Source organism: Myotis yumanensis, unplaced genomic scaffold (genome assembly GCF_028538775.1).
Source record: "Myotis yumanensis isolate MYYU_CA2020_CCGP unplaced genomic scaffold, mMyoYum1.0.hap1 SCAF_18, whole genome shotgun sequence".
Taxonomy (NCBI): Eukaryota; Metazoa; Chordata; class Mammalia; order Chiroptera; family Vespertilionidae; genus Myotis; species Myotis yumanensis.
In genome coordinates this window covers 1,591,375-1,615,604 of record NW_027223769.1, presented here as the reverse complement: position 1 = coordinate 1,615,604, position 24,230 = coordinate 1,591,375, and the positions used below count along the sequence as shown (strand labels likewise).

The following is a 24,230-nucleotide window of genomic DNA, read 5'->3' as shown; positions in this document are numbered from 1 at the left end:
TGAAAACAGCATAGACTTGTATTTGTAAGACGGTTCTGAAGTAATATTTATAGCTTGACATATAACTCTAAATGTAATGACCAGAAAACAAGAACTATTGAAAGATATCAAATCAAAATCTTAGAAAAAAAGAAATGTAGCAACTCTTTTAGTAAGAAGGTTAATGGAGAAATAACAGAAAGATCAAAACATAGCATAATAACACATTGAACACCTGATTTACTGAGAGAATCAATAACATTGCCAGTCCTCTAGCAATGTGGAACAAGAAAAAGGAAATAAGTGGCAAACAAAATGCATGTAAGAGGAGGGAACAATGTTAGATTCAGGGAAAGTATGTAGAACAACAGAAGAATAGTACTGCTTACATATATACTCAGTCTAGCCCTAGACCAAATCGTTGTTTCTGGAGAATATATAAAACAGCAAAGCCGCCCTAGCCGGTTTTGGTACCAGGTTTGATAATGGTCAAGGACATGTGCCTTGGCTGTGGGCTCAATCCCCAGTAGGGGGGGTGGAAGAAGAAGCCAATCAATGATTCTCTCTCATCATTGATGTTTCTATCTCTCTCTCCCTCTCTTTAGCTCTCTGAAATCAATAAAAATATCTATGTAAAAATTAAAAAAAAAAATTGGGGCAAGAAGAAATAGACATTGAGTTCCTTCATATTTTATCTGGTGCATTCCCCTTTAGCTGTTGTTAGTCTTCTTTATTTAAAACTTTAATTTTGGACTTTTCACTTGGCATGTTTTATTTTGGCGGCTTATGTTCTGGCATGTTGCTATATTTTTTTCCTTATGTTTTCACCTTGTCATTTGTCATATCCGTCTTCATCTGAAATTTTCATTTTGTTTTTTCATTGGGTATATGTTCTTTTTTCATCTTTTGTTTTATAGTGTTCTTTTGTGTTTTATACTTTCTTTGGATTTGTTGTCTTCTCATTTATCTTTACAAAAATGTTCATTTTGGCTTTTTTTTACTTGATGCAATTAATATAAATTTACTTTTTTTTGGTTTTTCTTTATATTTTTCCTTATACTATTCTTTGTTATTTGACCAATCTTAATGAAGAATTTTTATTACACATTTTCATTTGCCATATTTAATATTTTAAAACTTGTGTTCTTTATATTTTATCTTCTGCTTCTCTTGCTTGTTCCTTTTGTTAATCTTTATCAAAAACTTTTTTTTGTTTCTCTTATTTGGCATATGTGATTTTTATGTTTAGTTTTGTTGTGTCCCTTTATATTTTATCATTTATTTTCTCTTTGTTGTTTGTCTTTTAATCACTATCAATTATTTTCATATTTCAACATTTCATTGGGAATATTTCATTTTCATCTGTTTATTTTCACCTGTGTTGTTGTTCAAATATATTTTGAAATATATATATATATATATGCAGTTGTTCCAATATATATTTTTCAAGGAATATTGACTTATTTCTGTTAGTTTAATATTTATAAAATTCATATCTACTACTTTTAGTTTAAATGTGTGAGCGTGTCTCAATGTTGTCCCATGGATGTCTAGTTACATTTTAATATATATGTGAATTGTGTAATTTTTGTCTGTGAATTTTAAGAGAAACTTAATATTTGTTGTAATATGGCCACTTGATTTAAAATTTTAAAACAAAATAGTGATATGACTCTGAGTTATATTTTATATATTTTTCACTTAACTGGCTGTCCAATTCCTCCAATCAGTGAATTACTTACTTGGGAGCAGGATTCTCATATGCTAGCTTACTAGCTTCTTATATTTAAAAACAGCTTTATAATAAGTATGAGAGTTGTGAGAATAAACAAATACTCTTTTCTGTCAAAGAAAGGAGTTTTAAGCAGCCAACATTTTGGCTCCATGACTTCCACTAGCCTGGAGACCGCCATCTTCAAAGCTCAAATGTCAACCCGGCCCATCCTTTGAATTAGACAATCATACAGAAATAAGAACCCAACCTGTGACCCATCAAGAGTGAGGGACAGACTGTTGCATCAGAAATAAAACCACAGCAGCCCTCCGACTCCATGTGGGTGCTGACCACACCGTGTGTTGGTTGCCCACCTTCTGCAGAAATAAAGCTATTTGCCTTGTTGTTTGGCTCCAGAGTGTCCTCTGTGTTCTACCAGGGCCCATGGTTTTGTGGCTCACTTTTTTCTCACATACTTCATAGTTTCACTGTCTAAACTGAACATCTACCTATATTATAATTAGAAAATTCAAATGTTATTACGTGTTCAACTTTATTGAGGCACAAGTACCCCCTATCCATCTCCCACACCAAGCAGATGTTTTCCACAAGGCCCACCGCGGTTTGTCTGTCAGATCACACAGTGTTAAACCCTTTGCTTCTGGAGCCCTTTCTGGGAAATCACACAATCACTGCTCAGGCTTAGCCCCGCCCCTTGTATTTATCTGTGAGTAACCTTCTCCAAATCTGGCACAGAACAAGTGGCACCAGGTTTGAAGTCACAGCTGAGACTGAAGTACCTGCTCATCATGTTTTCCAAAGGTATGATAATTACACTTATTCAATTCCTGCTCATGAAACATCTAGTCGACATATGTAGTCTATTTATAATGGATACGATGATGCAATTTTTACCAGTGAAATTAATAACCTATCCAAATAACAAGTTAATGATGGTCTTAAACTCAGTACTTAAATTTGCAACTGAGAGTATTCTTATGGTTGTAATGAGAAAGATTGCTGCTGCTACTCAAACCAACTTTGTTAAACTTATGAAAAATCTCACTTATTTCTTCAAGAAGAAGAATCTTCGTGAACCAATCTGCACTTACGTTGTTTAAAAAAAATAATAAATGATGATGTGAAACAATTATCACTACTGAATGAACAGCATCAAGCCTTCCTGGATGAAGCACAACTAAACTAATTGATTCATTTATAATCACAAATAAAAACTTCTCTGATTGAAACTATTTCTTCGGAGCATTATATCATCCATTTGCCTTCACAATTTCACTGAATCTAATTGTCTGACTAAAGAGACAGATTTGAAACTGAATAAAATATTTGTAAACAGAATCCAGTGTAAAGCCTGTGTCTTTGTTGAGGTCTGTCTCACACGCACACAGGATCACGCATGGGAGAGCAGAGAGACCTGGGAGAGAAGAAGATCTTCCTGGGTAACGGGGGCTGCACACTAAGGAGCTTGAGGCTGACTTGGGTTTACTGTGGGAAATGCAATTCCAAAGGCTAACATTGTGTAGCTGAGGGTTCTGAGTGGCTTTGCTGACCACCTGCCTCATAGGAGAAACTCTATGGAGGCTGAGTCCACACTGTGGGAGGATTGAGGGGCAATCTCCTATGTGAGCAAGCGACTTGAAAAGAGGCCAAAGGAGAAATGAGAGTCTAGAGGCTAAAATGACAGGAAGAAAGGGGCACAGGGAAACCTGCCAACGGCTTCCTGATGTCATGTTTTTGGTCACTGGGACCCAAGCGGCTCAGGTCCTCCCCTTCTTCAGGTATTGTCAGCACCTCCTCAGGTGGCTGGAAGAGCCATGAGCTGCATGCTCCTGGTGGGGAAAAGTCTTCACAACTGGACAGATCTGTGCAGGTTCCTTTGCATACACACTTTTGGGAAAACAATGCCGCATTGGGCCATTTTGATGACAAGAGCACATTTCTCTGCAGAGATCCTACAGGTAAGAAGAAAGAAAACGTTGCAGATGGCTCTTATCCCTGTAGAGGCCTTATCCCCATGTTTACCACAGAGATCTAATGACCAGGGCCCCAAATCCTCTCTCACCCTTTCCTCAATCCCTTGGGCTCAGCAAGCTGCAAAGACACTCTGCCTCTCAATCCTCTGCCTTCAGGTGCTCCCCAAAACCACTGCCTGGCTGCTCCTCAGCCTCCACTCGGTGGATCCTCTGTGGGCACTTCTTCCCAATTGCAGTCTCAGGATTACAGGTCTTGGGTCACTGGCAAGTTGACATTTTGTGTTTGTATGGTGCTTGGAGGAAAAGTTGAAACTGCCAGATCCAAACCCACCTTGGGAAACGTGTAGAGTCAATGTTACTCTGACCAATGCCGGACACTGGAAACCCTGGCCCTCACTCTGAACACTGTGATCTCCTGTGTGTTCCTCCCAACACCTGCCCACCTGTCTTATCTACCCTTCTGCAGGCTGGAGTGTTCAGCCTGTGCCTGACCCCTCCCAAGTCCTCCTACATTCTCTTCCACCTAAACCAAGACTAATGTGACCAAAGCACAGGTTAGGTTACCTGATACAACAAAAACTAAACTCTTTTGACGGTTGCTGGTGCAAAAGGAAAGAGATTTATTTAGGTTCCAGGTCTTGGAAAATCATGGGCTGTCCTCTTAAAGAGCATGGCTTCTTCCTCCTCAAACCTGGGGTTCCAATAGCGATATGGAGGGAAGGGCTTCTCCCCACTTCTATCTAATACACTTGCCAGCTCTTAGCCTTCCTGCTTGGGGCCTATGTGTTCCTCATTCTAGCTTTTGGTGCACTTGGTTTAAGAAACTCCCCTTTAGTCATCTTGGGCAATGGGTGAGAATCCCTAATGTTCCCTGACTATCCCCGGTATCAGGGTCAGTGGGCAGAAGGATGCTTCAGGACCAGAACACAGGAACTTTGCAAATCGCACAAACCTCAGCCCACCTTCTGATGGGGGAGACAGCACCCAGACATCCCAGGGATCTGGTTGGAGACTGGAGCACCAGGGGATCCTAGTAGAGCCTGCATGGTCCGGCCCTGTGAAGTGGCTAGCTGGCTTGTGCTCACCCTGCTGCTGTCTGCCCTGTGCTCCCACTGACTGTATTACCATAACACTTACACCCCATACCTTTCTCTCTTTCCTGCTTCCCCAATTGTTATAGTTCTGATCCCTACTGTGACCAGGACCTCACCCCTTTCTGCCAACCATGGCAGCCCCTGGTTTCTAAAGGCCATCTGACCCCCATGTCTCTCTAGGATTCTGCTCTATGCTCAGAGGCCAACCCAAGGTCACAGGGAAAAACAGAACCCAGAGGATAGATTTTACTTCCCATTTCCCTGTATCCCGTGTATGCACTCAAGTTGGGACAGGCAAGTGGAGTTTGTGAAGAATACAAAGAAAACCAACAGATGAGGACAGAAATATTTGCAGTGTTGTGTGTGCTTCCCTGGAGTGAGCTGGGTGATCACAGGGCATTGAAGGTATTGTGGTGGAGGGCGCTTGTCCGTGTTGGCAACTGTTTGTCTAGTAGCATTCGGGCTCCATTCCATTGGTTTTTACAGGTGTTTTTACACCTCATACACCATCAAGGTTCTCTGACAGAAGATCTTTGAAAGATTTGTGCATCTGCTCCCTTACATGTGAGGTGAAAATTCATGTGGAGTTGCAACAATGTTGGAGGTTAGGGTCCTTCCAGCTCTCTAGCATGTCATCAGTCACCTATCACACATGTAATTTGGTCAGGGTTTCTCCCAATATCAGTGAGGAGACCTTAAAGTTTTCCTTGTCCTGATGTGCCAACCTCTGGAGGCTGTGCAGGATGTTTCAGACAAGGGATTAGGGAGGGAGCAGGTGGTCACCTGGGTGTCTCCAAAGTGTATCCGAGTGGATAAGACATCCAGCCTGTTTACACCATCTCTAACAGTCCAGAAGACCAGAAGCTGGAAATGCATGTCATTGTGCTGGAATCTTGTGTGTGTGCAGGACCCTGTTCCCCTCCCAGACTCTCTGGGAGAACCTATTTTTGCCTTTTCAAGTTTCTGGAGCCTTTTCTCATTCCTGGCTCATGTCCCTATATCACATGCCTTCCTTCCCATTGCCATATCAGCTTTGCCTTCTCTTTTTCAATCTCTCTCTCTGTCTCTCTCTCAAAGGCAAACTTGAGATTACATGGAGGGAGTAGTCTTTCCATGAAACCACCTATAACTTTATCCCAGGTGCAAAGTGCCTTCTGTCAGGGAATGCAACAGAGTTTCCAGGGATAAAGCTCAGCATACCTTTAGAGGACAATGATTGCCCCTACCACACTATCAGAGAACTTCAAAACGGTTTTTCTTCATTTCATAAAAAGCTCTTTAAAACTACCTGTTTCATTCCTGTGTTCTTGAATGGGGAATTGTTGTCCCTACAGTTGGAGCTCTTCCTGTTCCCGGCCCTGGAGAAGGGTCTCATTGCTCCCCACCCCCTTGGACATTTGTGTTCTCAGACATCCTTCCAGACAATCTGGTTCCAGGGAGGTGACATTGGAATGAAAATGGGGCTGGGCACTGGTGCACAGGCTCCTTGGCCAGGATACTCCCTAAGGGTGTTGGGTTGGCTTATATCAGATCTGTGACTCTGTAAAAAGCCAGCCTTCTAGGTCTGAGATTATTTCTGGGTCTGAAGGGCACAGACATGCTCATGGTGTTTTCCAAAGATTCAGTTACTTCATTAATGAAAGACAAAGCTTTAGAATTTCTAATGGACAAGTAGTGGGGTTATAGGTGATTTCAAAACCCCAGGGATCAAGAGCCCACATCTACCCCAGGGCAGGACCAGTGCAGCCTGGAAAACCCTCCCACAGTGGAACAGCCCCATAGTCACCATGGGACTTGGCTCCTCAGGTCATGGGTTCAGAAGGATGAACATGGCTCTCAGCCCCTGAGGACAGGGAACAGTTGTGGCCAAAACCTCCTAGCACTCTGCATCCAGGTGCCAGTCTGTACAGAGGTTATGTATCATTCATTCATTCATTCATTCACCATAATGTTCCCCTCCTGTTTGAAGGAGCATTTGCGTGCTGGTTCCTAAGTTGGTTGCAAATGTAGATTGAGGAGTGAGAAGGCAAAGTTCGTTCCTTTCTATCCAGTGGCAGTGACACTCACAAATCAGGAAACAAATAAGTGGTTTCAAGTACAGTGCAAGGAGGTCTGGGTCAGCCACCTGAGGGCTCTGCTGGGTGTTCACAGCACTGACTCTGATTGTTCATGAAGGTAATTTCCTTCTTGAGATAAAACAGTCAATCCCAACTAGCTTTCACTACCCAGACCAGAGAAATCTACCTTGAAATGGAGACTGCTAAGAAGATAGGACCTGGTTTCAGGGTCCACAGACACCTAAGACCCTCCTGGTGAAAGAGAGGGTGGAGCTGTGGCTGTGCAAGGACCTTGCTGTGTCTGGTCTGCTGCTCATGTTCTGTTTGAGCCTGACTCAATGACTATATCATTCGGTGCCTCCTTTTCCTCTGAATAAAAATTGAATAAATGGTAAGTGAACTCTGGACGACCATGTTGTCTGTGAATTAACCTCAAAACATCCCTGACTACTTGATCCCAAGCCTAGTAGAGAGGAGCCTCCCAAATAAATGGCAACTACCATTTCTTGCCTCCATGAAAGAGAAACCCTTGGCTGACCCCTGGTGGACAAAGAGCTTCCAGGAGCATTTTCTCTTCTCTCTCTCTTCCTCCCTGGGACTTGACCATCCTCTGGAGTCTCCTAAGTCCCCCAGGGCAGTGGGTTCCTTGTCTGTCTGTGCTCTCCACACAGTCTCAGGTGAAGGACCAGCTCTACCCCTGCCTGGATGTGGCTGCTGGGGCTGAGCCATGGCTGGTGACCACAACAGGAGTCTTGATTCTCAGGCACCTGGGGTTGAGTGAGAGTCCAGACTTGTGCCAGGCCAGGTCTCTGTGAGAAGAGCAAGGACACAGGCTGCTCCCGATGTCCTCCAGCAAGAGGAGATGTCACTCACAAGGTGGAGAGGGCTGTCTGGTTTCTGGGAATTAAGGAAGATCCTAAACCTGACGGTTAGGAGGCCAAGTCCTCCCTCTTGACTCTGTTGCACAGCTGTGGGCACTTGCTGCCCTCCACCCATGCTGACACCAGGTCCTGATCTACAGGGAACATACTCTGACCCCAGGTGTCATACAAGGTGATATGCTTCTGTGGTGTGGTGTCCCTCACGTTTATTAAGCACCTGCCAGTGTGCAGACAGCATAACTGGATGTTGGCCTGGCTTCTGTCTCATCCTCACAGACATTGTTGTTGGTGGGAGGCTTCTGTTCACAGTCCCTGCCTGGGCACTAGGACTATTCTGCCCCATTTCTCACCAGGAGTTAATCTTCAATGCCGTGTCCTGGGTCATCCTCCCTTCTCTCATTGTGGGTTCCTAGTCAACTTCTGATTCCCTCCTTGCACTGCCTGATGCCTGTGCAATGCCTCCTCCACACACAGGGTGTTGGTACTCAGTGTGCAGTGACCAAACCAGGTGCCTCACATCATTCTCCAGGCGTAGGAGGGAAGGGCCAGGTGATGGGATCAGGATGCTTAGTGGGAAAGGCCCTCCAGGTCTCAGTAACCGCTACCTGCCAGGACTGGTCGTCCTTTCAATGGGTAACCTAGGGGGTGCTTCCTGTGTCTGGGTATGCCAGGAGCTCCCCTTAGAGCTGATTGCAGCCTAGGTACTTCCTGTAGCGACTTGGCTTCCAGAGCTTTGTTCAGTTTGTGGACAGGCCTGATGGTCCAGATAGAAGCATAAAGAGTGCATCAGACTCTTCCAGCTGCCAGGGACCCACCGATCAGCACACGGTGGATGCAGAGACATCAGGGCGCGGGAACATTAGCGCCCAGGGATAGTGCTCGGGTCACTCCCCTCTGTCTGAGGACCAGGGAAATTCCGGATGTAGCTCATTCTGCTGTTGGTATGAGGCATGAGTTCAGGATGAGGGCTGGGAGACAACTCCAGTTTTTCTATTTGAGATTTAAATGGGGAAGCGCATCATTCCTATCAGGTCTCAACATTGTAGATAGCCAATTGAAGGAAGGGAACTCCCTTAATCATTGTAAAATGAAAATAATATACTGGAATGTTGTTTTATGGAAAACAACCATTTTCAATTTATCAATAATGTGATGCAATTTTGGTTTTCCTAGTTTATTATTAACATCCCTGTTTGTAGTTTAGCTCTTGGGAAATGCTGAAAGCCTCCCATGACCCCTGTTTCATCAATAAATGTGGACTTTATGTAGACTCTGCTTTGATTTTTATCAGTTCATGAACTTTCATGATTTCAGAGTCCATATGTGAAGTTCAGAGTCCATATCTGTGAACACTCATGAGATTTCTCTCTCTCCATTTCTCTTACTCATCCCTATAGAAAGGGTAGAGAGTCACGTTTTCCCATAAAGTTGGAAAGCATATGACTACTAAGAAAAAAAAAAAGTGCTCAAATGCTACTGGGTGGGGGAAGGAACCTGTTTCTGAGATCATTTCCCTCAAAATTCCATGGAGAAGGCACCTGCTCGGCCTGCCACATGTGGGGATGAATGAAGTGCAGAAATAGAGGTTGATAATTTAAGTGTCACACCAAAGATTGGGTGACCAATTCTGCCCAGAGTCTGAGAGGTGGAGGAAGGAATGGTGAGGACATTATAAAAACCTCCTCTTAGGTGTCCCTGCCCTCCCTAAGACAGACTTACACAGCAACACACTTCCTTTGAGACCTCAAATCCTCCCACTAGAGAGGACCGTGTCCATTCCTACCCTATTTGTCTCCAGGTAAGATATTGGCTCTTACTGACTGATGGGCTGGCCATGAGCTTAGAGATGCAGTCTCCCCAGTGGCAAGGAGTTTTTTGAAGCAGTCGCGAGGCAGGAGAGTTTCACAGAACAGTCTCCGGGTGGGAGGAGCCTCCTTGACCAGTGTCTGGGAAGGGGGAGTTAAGCCAAGTGTCCAGCAGCGAGCCTCCCCGGGTAGCAGCAAGCTTTGCAGAGCAGTGGAGGGGCGTTGGAGGGGGTGTGAGCCTCGTGGTGCAGTCGAGGTGCCATGAGCATCATGGAGCATCCCAGAGCAGGGAGCTTGACATAGCATCACAGGGCGGCAGAGGCCATGCGATGGAGGCCACGCTAGGACTGGGGACCATAACCACGCACGATTTCGTAAGCATTGGGCCTCTAGTTGATTAATAACATTATATAGAATTCAAGTGTACCGTTCTATTATACATCACCTGTATATGGTATTGTGTGTTCACCACCCTAAGTCAAGTCTCCTTCCATCACCAATTTTCCCCTTTACCCTCTTCTAACCTCATGCCTCCTTTTTCTGTGGTAATCCACATTACTGCTGTCTGTAAATTTTTTTCCCTTAATCTCTTTACCTTTTTCGCCCAGTCCGCCCCCCCCGCCACAGCTGTCAGTCTGTTCTCTGTATCTGAGTCTGTATGTATTTTGTTTGTTTAATTTGTTCGTTAGATTCTACATACAAGTGAAATCATACGGCATTTATCGTTCTCTGACTGTCCCATTTTATTTAGCATAAAGTTCTCCAGGTCCATTTATGCTGTTTCAAAAATTAAAATTTCATTTTTAAATTTTCCTATTATTTATTTATTTTTCCTTATTGATTAAGATATCACATAGGCATCCTAATCCCCCATTGTCCCCCCCAAGCCCCCTCTTATGTCTCTACTCCCCAACATCTGTGTCCATTGGTTAGGCTTATATGCATGCATACAAGTCCTTTGGTTGATCTCTCCACCTTACCCCCACCATCCCCTACCTTGCCTCTGAGGTTTGCTGGTCTGATTGATGCTTCTCTGTCTCTGGATCTGTTTTTGTTCATCAGTTTATGTTGTTCACTATATTCCATCAATGAGTGAGATCTTGTGATATTTATCTTTTTCTGACTGCCTCATTTTGCTTGGCATAGCATTATGCTAAAATTTCATTTTTTGGCCAAATAGTATTCCATTGTGTAAATGTACCACAGCTGTTTTGTATTTCTTCATCTTCTGATGGGCATATGTGTTGCTTCCATATCCTGGCTATTGTAAATCATGGTTTAATGCACATAGGCAGCAATATATTCTTTTGAATTAGTGTTTCCAGTTTCTTTGAATATATCCCAAGAAGTGGAATGCAGGCTCATAAAGCATTTCCATTTTTAATTGTTGAAGGAACCTCCATACTGTTCCACAGTGGCTGCACAAATATGCATTCCCACCAACAGTACATGAGGGTTTCCCTTTCTCCACATTCTCACCAACACTTGTTTTATTCATGATAACCATTCTGACAGGTGTGAGGAGATATCTCACTGTGGTTTTTATTTGCATTTCTCTGGTGACAAAGAGCATCTTTTCATATGTCTATTGGCCCTCTGTGTGTCCTCTTTGGAGAAGTCTTTATTCAGGTCCTTCCCCCATGTATTAAGTAGATTACTGTTGGTTTTGTTATTGTTGTTTTGTGAGGTCGATTTCTGATAAATCTGTCAGACATGCTTCCCAGGGACTCAGCTCTTCCAAACCTAAGTCATAGAGGGGCCCTGCCATGCCAGGATTTGAGAGGGACATAGAGGGTGGTCAGAGGGCATGCAGGGGCCAGTCAGCACTCAGGGCCACAATGGGGCACAGTCACCACCTTTTGAACAGTGTCCCCAGGACATGCCCTTGGAGGACAGACCTGGTAGGCCCCAAGATGGACTCTGTGCATCCACTTCCCTCAGAGCTCACTGTCCCCATGGTCTCTGAGATGAGGGGGCAGCTTGTTCAATATCCCTTGCTTCTCTCTTTGCTCCCATCCATTCCTCACACCAGGTCCTACACTATTCCCAGGTTTCTCTCCATCCCACTGAGTACCTCCAGTGCTACCTCCCTGCATCAGAACCTCCCAACCGCCTGCTCCCCACCCCTGAGAGCCCACCTCAGAGATGTGGTTGGATTTCTGGTTCTCTCTAGAGAGACTTGAGGTACTGAGTGAGAGCTCAGTCACCAGACACCTGCCTGGATGGGAACAATGGGTGCTCCTCTCCTGGGTACCTCAGCCTTGTCTCTTTTCTGGATGAGGCCCCTCAGGTGTTCTGTGGGGCAGGCCCTATCCCTGTGCCCAGGCTTGTGATGCTAAGGTAGGTGAGGTACTCCGTGTAGACAGCTGTGAAAAGTGAGGGTGGAACTCATCAGCATGACTGAGTTGTGAGAAGAGCTGAGCCTGGGGAGTAGAGAGGTCAGTCAGTACCACCGGTCAGTCCCATAGTGCTGTCCATCCCATAGGCACTGGATGTTGTACTCTAGGTGAGGGAACCCCCTGGAATTGTGCAATCTGTGCCCATCTGTGGAAGAGTGTAGGAACAGCTTTCTTCTAAGTGGGGTTCAGGGCTGTGCAGTTCTTTCAGCCCCTGAATATAGGTAGATCCCAGAAGGAATGTTTCCTGGGCCCTGGGAGGTTGTGGGAGGATGAGGTGAGGCTCCACATGTCCATCCTGTCTGAGTGTCCAGGAGTCCCTGTGGCTTAGTGAGGTGAGAGCTATTCTCTGGAGCCTGTGTGTTGTGGTGCTGGCCCAAGAGGGCAAAGCCTGAAGGGATTGGAATAGACATGGAGGGTGTGGGATGTCCCATGACTTTGGGGTTCACTTCTAGCATGAGTCAGCCTGGGTTGCTGTCCCCTGTGAGCAGATGTGCCTCGGTGCATCTTTCTGTGGTGGCTATAGAACCTCATATGAAGAGACCTTGTCCTGCATGAGCCCCCCTATCATTGAGTCTCAGCACAGGAGTCCCTGTCCCTACAGAACAATCGTGTTCCTGATTCACACATTGCTATTTATGAGGCACCGCTCAGGTAGGCTGACATGTGGTGGGGTCTGTAGATGGGGGTGGAACCTGCCTGGAGACTGTTATTTCCCTCTGGGCTTCATCTTTTCCCAGCTTGAGACTTGGATTTTCCGATCCTCTTCCCTCCCACCTCTAAGAAGGACAATATGAACAAACTGCTTCCTGTTGAGTGCATTTCATCTCGATCTTACCTCCTGTCTATTCCCATTGTCCATGTCAGCGTCCAGGCGACATCCACACGACCCCGTGGAGGCGGGAAAGAGCTCAGATTCCTGTGAGCTAATCATGTGCTCCAACTGGTCATTTCACATCCACTGCTCATCCTCTGAGGAACTCGGTGTTGCCTCCACTGTCAAGATGGTGCAACTGAGACCAACCAGAGGTGGGTTCTGGTGCGGAATGTGACCCTGAGTCAACAATAACCACAATGTCAGTTCACATTTTAGAGCAAATATTGACTCAATGCAAGTCTACTAAAGACTTTCTACCTTTATCATTGACTCTTCACAAGAAACCTATTTAGAAAGTGCATAGTAGCCATCATTTTCAGATAAGAAAAAATTTATTCAGAGTTTAATAACATAGAGGAGAGGAGGAGGGCCACTCATATTTTACATCCAGCCTGAGAGGCGCACTTTTGCCAGAACTGACAGGGTTGAAGACCTCACTCTGATAGCCCCAGGTACCTTGCTCCATAAGAGGTCAATGTTGAAGGTGCTGATGCCCTGGGACTGCTCCATCCTCTCCAAGTGCAGGAGCTTGTGATTACTGAAGAACCACCGGATGGGTCATGTCTTACCAGGTGAATATCAGTGACGTGAACCAGTGAATCAAATGATTGAGCAGAGCCTAAGGATTGAACTAGAAAAGAGTAAAGGGGATAGGCAGAAGCTGACTGTGGCAACAGAGCCATGGCCCTGCCCTTGGTCATTATTGTCAATCTCCCTCTGCTGAGTGCAGGGGAGGACTTGATCAGATACAGAAGGGGTGATGGACATCAAGAGGAGAGCATGGATTGCTGACATTTTGGCCCTTGTGGGCCGTTTGTGGTTTATATTTGGTGGCTATGAGAGAAACTTGAAAGGAATTTAAAATCTTCTGTATGTGAAAATGACTCTTAATACCTTAGGACCTAAGACGAAATGCAGGAATGACTATTTATCTAGAGAGCAGCAAAGGGTCTCTCTGAGACACTGTTCTAGCCCCTGGAAGGGTAGGGAGTTTTTTCCGGGTGGCCAGAATTTCAAGGACTCTGAATCCAGTCTCTGAAGAGATTTGCATAGAGCATTCATTCATTCATTCATTCAGTCACCACTTATTTCTTCCTAATAAATCAAACGCAACTGGGTGTATATAAAATACCTGGCACAGTGTCTGGCATATAGTATGGGCTCCAAAAAAGGGCAAACGTTATTATTACTGACCTGTGGATGTAACGTCAGAAGGCTTTAAGCTGGAAGATTGTAGTGAGAAATTTAAAAAGCAATGCATACACTTATCAGGCTAGAATAAAAAAACAGCAACACCACCAAATAGGATAAAGATTTTTCATACATTGCTGGTAGCAATACAAAATGACCATTCTGGAAAAGTTTGGTAGTTCCTTAGGAAACCAAACATGCAAATACCAAAAGATGCAGCAATTAATTGTACCATTGCGCATTTCTTCCAGAGACATGGAAACACATTTCACAAAAACCTGTACAGGAGTGCTCACAACAACTTTACACTTAAATGCCAACCACTGGGAAGAAAGGAGATGGCCTTCAATGAGCAAACGGTTAAACAAAATGCTACTCAGCAAGAACTTTCTCTAATAAAATAGAACCCACCAAGCCCTGGCTGGTTTTTCTCTGTGGTTAGAGCATCAGCCCTTGGACCTAAGTTCGCAGGTTTGATTTGTTGTCAAGGGCAACCAGTCAATGTGTCTCTCTCACATCAATGTTTCTCTCTCTCAAAAATAAACAAGTGAAACTATATCAAAATGAAAAGCTTCTGTGCAGCAAAAGAAACCATCAACAAAATGAAAAGGAAACCCACTGTACAGGAGAACATATTTGGCAATGATACATCTGATAAAGGTGATATATTCAAAATATATAAGGGACTCATACAACTTAACAAAAGGGAGACAAATAACCCAATAAAAAAATGAGCCAAGGACCTAAATAGACACTTCTCCACAGTGGATAGAGAGATTGCCAAAACCATATGAAATAATGTTCAAAGTCACTGATCCTCAGAGAGATGCAAGTTAAAACAACAATGAGGTATCATCTCACATCTGTCATAACGGCTACCATTAACAAATTAACAAACAGCAAGTGCTGAAGAGGATGTGGAGAAAACGGAATCTTAGTACACTGGTGATGGGAATGCAGACTGGTGCAGCCATTATAAAACACAGTATGGAGTTTCCTCAAAAAATTAAATATGGAACTGCCATTTGACCAGTGATCCCACTTTTAGAAATATATCCTAAGAAACCTGAAATACCAATCAGAAAGAATGTATGCACCACGATGTTCATAACAGTACAATTTACAATAGCTAAGATCTGTGAACAGCCCAAGTGCCCATCAGTAGATGAGTGGATAAAAAAGCGGTGTTCCATTTATTCCATGGAATACTATTCAGCAGTAAATAGAAGAATCTCTTACCCTTTGAGACAGGATGGAGGGACCTGGAGAGAGTCATACTAAGTGAAATAAGTGAGTCAGAGAAAGAGAAGCATCACATGTTTGCACTCATATGTGGGATCTAAGTAACAAAATAAACTGATGAACAGAGTGGATCCAGAGATAGAGAAGCATGGAACAGAGTGTGGAATCTCAGAGGGGAAGGCAGGGGATGGTGGTTGGGTGGGAGGTATTCAACCAATCACCTTGTATGCATATCTGGGAACCCATGGACACAGACAATAGGGAGGTGAAGGCCTTGGGCAAAGGTGGGGAGTGGGGTGGGCTAGAGTGGTCATTGGGGGCAAAGGAGGACATACATACTTAATACTTTCAACAATAAAGAATTATTTAAAAAGTGTTGATCTCTCTCTTTTCCACCCTCTTTCTGCCCCCCTTGCAACCTCTCTAAAAGTCAAAGGAAAAAATATGCTCAGGTGAGGATTAAAAAAAAATCCACCATCAGGAGTTATTTAGTTACTATAGAGTAGAACAGCATATTGATTTCCCCTTACCTTTTATTCAGTGAACTTGCTGCCCAAAGGCAAAATGAAGAGTTTATGGTATCACAATGAAGAGTTTATGGTATCACTCCAGTTTGAGGCAATCGGATGTAACTTAGTAGCACAGTGTTCCTAGGAAGTGTTTGTATAAATCAATCTTTGAGTATTGGCTGAAATTGTTTTTTTAGACTGTATGTAGCAAATATTCATAAGTGTGTTCTGAGTGCTCAAAAAAAGTGTATTATGCTTTAATTTCATATTCAAGATGTAGCAGAGACAGGTACTGGCACACAAATGACAAATGAGAGTGAGCAAAAAGGGAAGAAAGTTGAGGCAATTCATTTTAGAATTTTTTAATCTGTGCACTTATTTTCATATTTTTAACTCTACTACTTAATTTTTTATTACTTGATTCATATTTATTTTTATTCTTTGCTTTTGTATTATGTCTTATGTATCTTTATTATTGTAGTTTATTTTATATTTATGTTTTAGAGTTTTTATATTGTATATTACCCTTTTATTAAGTTATCGTAATATTTATCTTTATTATTAACTTTTACTTCAGTTTGTTCATTTATATATTTGATATTCATGTATTTATTGTTTCATGTTTCTTTATATTTTATCTTCTGCTTTCTCTTTCTTGTTTTTCTTACTCATCTTTATCATAAATTTTCATTTTGGTTTATTATTAGCATATTTTAATTTTATGTATTTTGTTGCATTGTGTTCCTTTATATTTTATCAATAAAATCATATTTAATTTTTATGCCATTTGTTTTACCATGTTCCTATATTTTTTCCTTGACCACATACACAAAATTAGAAATCAATTGTGAAAGATGCCTTTAAAATGATATTGCCTTTTATGATTTCATAACATAAAATTGTTAATGAACCATTTTTTAAAGAAGATGACTTAAAGGAAATCATACATCAAATTGGCAATGAAAACAGCATAGACTTGTATTTGTAAGACGGTTCTGAAGTAATATTTATAGCTTGACATATAAGCCTAAATGTGATGACCAGAAAACAAGAACTATTGAAATATATCAAATCAAAATCTTAGAAAAAATGAAATGTAGCAACTCTTTTAGTAAGAAGGTTAATGGAGAAATAACAGAAAGATCAAAACATAGTATAATAACACATTGAACACCTGATTTACTGAGAGAATCAATAACATTGCCAGTTCTCTAGCAATGTGGAACAAGCAAAAGGAAATAAGTGGCAAACAAAACGCATGTAAGAGGAGGGAACAATGTTAGATTCAGGGAAAGTTAATAGAACAACAGAAGAATAGTACTGCTTACATATATACTCAGTCTAGCCCTAGACCAAATCGTTGTTTCTGGAGAATAGATAAAACAACAAAGCCGCCCTAGCCGATTTTGGTACCAGGTTTGATAATGGCCAAGGACATGTGCCTGGGCTGTGGGCTCAATTCCCAGTAGGGGGCATGGAAGAAGAAGCCAATCAATGATTCTCTCTCATCATTGATGTTTCTATCTCTCTCTCCCTCTCCTTTCCTCTCTGAAATCAATAAAAATATCTATTTAAAAATTAAAAAAAAAACAAAGTTGGGGCAAGAAGAAATAGACATTGAGTTCCTTCATATTTTATCTGGTGCATTCTCCTTTAGCTGTTGTTAGTCTTCTTTATTTAAAACTTTAATTTTGGACTTTTCACTTGGCATGTTTTATTTTGGGGGCTTATGTTTTAGCATGTTGCTATATTTTTTTCCTTATGTTTTCACCTTGTCATTTGTCATATCCGTCTTCATCTGAAATTTTCATTTTGTTTTTTCATTGGGTATATGTTCTTTTTTCATCTTTTGTTTTATAGTGTTCTTTTGTGTTTTATACTTTCTTTGGATTCGTTGTCTTATCATTTATCTTTACAAAAATGTTCATTTTGGCTTTTTTTATTTGATGCAATTAATATATATTTACTTTTTTATTTTTGGTTTTTCTTTATATTTTTCCTTATACTATTCTTTGTCATTTGACCAATGTTAATGAAGAATTTTTATTACACATTTTCATTTGCCATATTTAATATTTTAAAACTTGTGTTCTTTATATTTTATCTTCTGCCTCTGTTGCTTGTTCCTTTTGTTAATCTTTATCAAAAACTTTTTTTTGTTTCTCTTATTTGGCATATGTGATTTTTATGTTTAGTTTTGTTGTGTCCGTTTATATTTTATCATTTACTTTATCTTTGTTTTTTGTCTTTTAATCACTATCAATTATTTTCATACTTCAACCTTTCATTGGGAATATTTCATTTTAATCTGTTTATTTTGGCCTGTGTTGTTGTTCAAATATATTTTGAAATATATATATACAGTTGTTCCAATATATATTTTTCAAGGAATATTGACTTATTTCTGTTAGTTTAATATTTATAAAATTCATATCTACTACTATTAGTTTAAATGTGTAAGCATGTCTCAATGTTGTCCCATGGATGTATAGTTACATTTTAATATATATGTGAAATGTAATAATTTTTGTCTGTTAATTTTAAGAGGAACTTAATATTTGTTGTAATATGGCCACTTGATTTAAAATTTTCAAACAAAATAGTGGTATGACTCTGAGTTATATTTTATATATTTTCACATAACTGGCTGTCCAATTCCTCCAATCAGTGAATTACTTACTTGGGAGCAGGATTCTCATATGCTAGCTAACTAGCTTCTTATATTTAAAAAAGGCTTTATAATAAGTATGAGAGTTGTGAGAATAAACAAATACTCTTTTCTGTCAAAGAAAGGAGTTTTAAGCAGCCAACATTTTGGCTCCATGACTTCCACTAGCCTGGAGACCGCCATCTTCAAAGCTCAAATGTCAACCCGGCCCGTCCTTTGAATTAGACAATCATGCAGAAATAAGAACCCAACCTGTGACCCATCGAGAGTGAGGGACAGACTGTTACATCAGAAATAAAACTGCAGCAGCCCTCCCACTCCATGTGGGTGCTGACCACACCATGTGTTGTTTGCCCACCTTCTGCAGAAATAAAGCTATTTGCCTTGTTGTTTGGCTCCAGAGTGTCCTCTGTGTTCTACCAGGGCCCATGGTTTTGTGGCTCACTTTTTTCTCACATACTTCATAGTTTCACTGTCTAAACTGAACATCTATCTATATTATAATTAGAAAAATAAAATGTTATTACGTGTTCAACTTTATTGAGGCAAAAGTACCCCCTATCCATCTCCCACACCAAGCAGATGTTTTCCACAAGGCCCACCTCGGTTTGTCTGTCAGATCACACAGTGTTAAACCCTTTGCTTCTGGAGCCCTTTCTGGGAAATCACACAATCACTGCTCAGGCTTCGCCCCGCCCCTTGTATTTATCTGTGAGTAACCTTCCCCAAATCTGGCACAGAACAAGTGGCACCAGGTTTGAAGTCACAGCTGAGACTGAAGTACCTGCTCATCATGTTTTCCAAAGGTATGATAATTTCACTTATTCAATTCCTGCTCATGAAACATCTAGTCGACATATGTAGTCTATTTATAATGGATACGATGATGCTATTTTTACCAGTGAAATTAATAACCTATCCAAATAACAAGTTAATGATGGTCTTAAACCCAGTACTTAAATTTGCAACTGAGAGTATTCTTACGGTTGTAATGAGAAAGATTGCTGCTGCTACTCAAACCAACTTTGTTAAACTTATGAAAAATCGCACTTATTTCTTCAAGAAGAAGAATCTTCGTGAACCAATCTGCACTTACGTTGTTTAAAAAAAAAATAATAAATCATGATGTGAAACAATTATCACTACTGAATGAACAGCATCAAGCCTTCCTGGATGAAGCACAACTAAACTAATTGATTCATTTATAATCACAAATAAAAACTTCTCTGATTGAAACTATTTCTTCGGAGCATTATATCATCCATTTGCCTTCACAATTTCACTGAATCTAATTGTCTGACTAAAGAGACAGATTTGAAACTGAATAAAATATTTGTAAACAGAATCCAGTGTAAAGCCTGTGTCTTTGTTGAGGTCTGTCTCACACGCACACAGGATCACGCATGGGAGAGCAGAGAGACCTGGGAGAGAAGAAGATCTTCCTGGGTAACGGGGGCTGCACACTAAGGAGCTTGAGGCTGACTTGGGTTTACTGTGGGAAATGCAATTCCAAAGGCTAACATTGTGTAGCTGAGGGTTCTGAGTGGCTTTGCTGACCACCTGCCTCATAGGAGAAACTCTATGGAGGCTGAGTCCACACTGTGGGAGGATTGAGGGGCAATCTCCTATGTGAGCAAGCGACTTGAAAAGAGGCCAAAGGAGCAATGAGAGTCTAGAGGCTAAAATGACAGGAAGAAAGGGGCACAGGGAAACCTGCCAACGGCTTCCTGATGTCATGTTTTTGGTCACTGGGACCCAAGCGGCTCAGGTCCTCCCCTTCTTCAGGTATTGTCAGCACCTCCTCAGGTGGCTGGAAAAGCCATGAGCTTCATGCTCCTGGTGGGGAAAAGTCTTCACAACTGGACATATCTGTGCAGGTTCCTTTGCATACACACTTTTGGGAAAACAATGCCGCATTGGGCCATTTTGATGACAAGAGCACATTTCTCTGCAGAGATCCTACAGGTAAGAAGAAAGAAAACGTTGCAGATGGCTCTTTTCCCTGTAGAGGCCTCATCCCCACGTTTACCACAGACATCTAAGGTCCAGGGCCCCAAATCCTCTCTCACCCTTTCTTCAATCCCTTGGGCCCAGCAAGCTGCAAAGACACTCTGCCTCTCAATCCTCTTCTTCAGGTGCCCCCAAAACCACTGCCTGGCTGCTCCTCAGCCTCCACTCGGTGGATCCTCTGTGGGCACTTCTTCCCAATTGCAGTCTCAGGATTGCAGGTCTTGGGTCACTGGCAAGTTGACATTTTGTGTTTGTATGGTGCTTGGAGGAAAAGTTGAAACTGCCAGATCCAAACCCACCTTGGGAAACGTGTAGAGTCAATGTTACTCTGACCAATGCCGGACACTGGAAACCCTGGCCCTCACTCTGAACATTGTGATCTCCTGTGTGTTCCTCCCAACACCTGCCCACCTGTCTTATCTACCCTTCTGCAGGCTGGAGTCTTCAGCCTGTGCCTGACCCCTCCCAAGTCCTCCTACATTCTCTTCCACCTAAACCAAGACTAATGTGACCAAATCGCAAGTTAGGTTACCTGATACAACAAAAGCTAAACTGTTCTGATGGTTGCTGGTGCAAAAGGAAAGAGGTTTATTAAGGTTCCAGGTCTTGGAGAATGATGGACTGTCCTCTTAAAGAGCATGGCTTCTTCCTCCTCAAACCTGAGGTTCCAATAGCGATATGGAGGGAAGGGCTTCTCCCCACTTCTATCTAATACACTTGCCAGCTCTTAGCCTTCCTGCTTGGGGCCTATGTGTTCAGTGTTCATCATTCTAGTTTTTGGTGCACTTGGTTTAAGAAACTCCCCTTTAGCCATCTTGGGCAATGGGTGAGAATCCCTAGTGTTCCCTGACTATCCCCGGTATCAGGGTCAGTGGGCAGAAGGGTGCTTCAGGACCGGAACACAGGAACTTTGCAAATCGCACAAACCTCAGCCCATCTTCTGATGGGGGAGACAGCACCCAGGCATCCCAGGGATCTGGTTGGAGACTGGAGCACCAGGGGATCCTAGTACAGCCTGCATGGTCCCGCCCTGTGAAGTGGCTAGCTGGCTTGTGCTCACCCTGCTGCTGTCTGCCCTGTGCTCCCACTGACTGTATTACCATAACACTTACGCCCCATACCTTTCTCTCTTTCCTGCTTCCCCAATTGTTATAGTTCTGATCCCTACTGTGTCCAGGACCTCACCCCTTTCTGCCAACCATGGCAGCCCCTGGTTTCTAAAGGCCATCTGACCCCCAGGTCTCTCTAGGTTTCTGCTCTATGCTCAGAGGCCAACCCAAGGTCACAGGGCCCAACAGAACCCAGAGGATAGATTTTATTTCCCATTTCCCTGTATCATGTGTGTGGACTCAAGTTGGGACAGGCAAGTGGTGTTTGTGAAGGATACAAAGAAAACCAACAGATGAGGACAGAAATATTTGCAGTGTTGTGTGTGCTTCCCTGGAGTGAGCTGGGTGATCACAGGGCATTGAAGGTATTGTGGTGGAGGGCGCTTGTCCGGGTTGGCAACTCTTTGTCTAGTAGCATTCGGGCTCCATTCCATTGCTTTTTAAAGGTGTTTTTACACCTCATACACCATCAAGGTTCTCTGACAGAAGATCTTTGAAAGATTTGTGCATCTGCTCCCTTACATCTGAGGTGAAAATTCATGTGGAATTGCAACAGTGTTGGAGGTTAGGGTCCTTCCAGCTCTCTAGCATGTCATCAGTCACCTATCACACATGTAATTTGGTCAGGGTTTCTCCCAATATCAGTGAGGAGACCTTAAAGTTTTCCTTATCCTGTTGTGCCAACCTCTGGAGGCTGTGCAGGATGTTTCAGACAAGGGATTAGGGAGGGAGCAGGTGGTCACCTGGGTGTCTCCAAAGTGTATCCGAGTGGATAAGACATCCAGCCTGTTTACACCATCTCTAACAGTCCAGGAGACCAGAAGCTGAGAATGGGTGTAACTGTGCTGGAATCTTGTTTGTGTGCAGGACCCTGTTCCCCTCCCAGGCTCTCTTGGAGAACCTCTTTTTGCCTTTTCAAGTTTCTGGAGCCTTTTCTCATTTCTGGCTCATGTCCCTGTATCACATGCCTTCCTTCCCTGTTCCCATGCCATATCTGCTTTTGCCTTCGCTTTTTTAATCTCTCTCTCTCTCTCTCTCTCTCTCTCTCTCTCTCTCTCTCTTAAAGGCAAAGTTGAGATTACATGGAGGGAGTAGTCTTTCCATGAAACCACCTATAACTTTATCCCAGGTGCAAAGTGTCTTCTGTCAGGGAATGCAACACAGTTTTGAGGGATAAAGCTCAGCATATCTTTATGGGACAATGATTGCCCCTACCACACTACCATAGAACTTCAAAACGGTTTTTCTTCGTTTCATAAAAAGCTCTTTAAAACTACCTGTTTCATTCCTGTGTTCTTGAATGGTTAAGTGTTCTCCCCACAGTTGGAGCTCTTCCTGGTCCCGGCCCTGGAGACGGGTCTCATTGCTCCCCACCCCCTTGGACATTTGATTTCTCAGACATCCTTCCAGACAATCTGGTTCCAGGTAGGTGACATTGGAATGAAAGTGGGGCTGGGCACTGGTGCAAAGGCTCCTTGGCCAGGATACTCCCTAAGGGTGTTGGGTTGGCTTATATCAGAGCTGTGACTCTGTAAAAAGCCAGTCTTCCAGGTCTGAGATTATTTCTGGGTCTGAAGGGCACAGACATGCTCATGGTGTTTTCCAAAGATTTAGTTACTTCATTAATGAAAGACAAAGCTTTAGAATTTCTAATGGACAAGTAGTGGGGTTATAGGTGATTTCAAAACCCCAGGGACCAAGAGCCCACATCTGCCCCAGGGCAGGACCAGTGCAGCCTGGAAAACCCTCCCACAGTGGAACAGCCCCATAGTCACCATGGGACTTGGCTCCTGGGGTCATGGGTTCAGAGGAATGAACATGGCTCTCAGCCCCTGAGGACAGGGAACAGTTGTGGCCAAAACCTCCTAGCACTCTGCATCCAGGTGCCAGTCTGTACAGAAGATATGTGTCATTCATTCATTCATTCATTCATTCATGCATCATAATGTTCCCCTCCTTTTTGAAGGAGCATTTGAGTGCTGGTTCCTAAGTTTGTTCCAAATATAGATTGAGGAGTGAGAAGGCAAAGTTCTTACCATTCTATCCAGTGGCAGTGACACTCACACATCAGGAAACAAATAAGTGGTTTCAAGTACAGTGCAAGGAGGTCTGGGTCAGCCACCTGAGGTCTCTGCTGGGCGTTCACAGCACTGACTCTGATTGTTTATGAAGGTAATTTCCTTCTTGAGATAAAACAGTCAATCCCAACTAGCTTTCACTACCCAGACCAGAGAAATCTACCTTGAAATGGAGACTGCTAAGAAGACAGGACCTGGTTTCAGGGTCCACAGACACCTAAGACCCTCCTGGTGGAGGAGAAGGCGGAGCTCTGGCTGTGCAAGGACCTTGCTGTGTCTGATCTGCTGCTCATGTTCTGTGTGAGCCTGACTCAATGACTATATCATTCGGTGCCTCCTTTCCCTCTGAATAAAAATTGAATAAATGGTAAGTGAACTCTGGACAACCATGTTGTCTGTGATTTAACCTCAAAACATCCCTGAATACTTGATCCTAGGCCTAGTAGAGAGGGGCCTCCCAAATAAATGGCAACTACCATTATTTGCCTCCAAGAAAGAGAAACCCTTGGCTGACCCCTGGTGGACAAGGAGCTTCCAGGAGCATTTTCTCTCCTCTGTTCTTCCCTGGGACCTGACCATCCTCGAGTCTCCTAAGTCCCCCAGGGCAGTGGGTTAATGGCCTGGGG

General features: G+C 43.0%; 1 long non-coding RNA gene across 1 annotated transcript; it reads right to left on the bottom strand.

Moving 5' to 3' along the window:
* Positions 1-1,106: 1,106 nt before the first annotated feature.
* On the bottom strand, positions 1,107-20,625 carry LOC138996737 (uncharacterized). Its single transcript, XR_011468856.1, has 3 exons — positions 13,254-20,625; positions 12,759-12,974; positions 1,107-3,666 (listed from the first exon to the last, which is right to left on the bottom strand). It is a non-coding gene; the product is annotated as an uncharacterized lncRNA (long non-coding RNA).
* Positions 20,626-24,230: the final 3,605 nt, after the last annotated feature.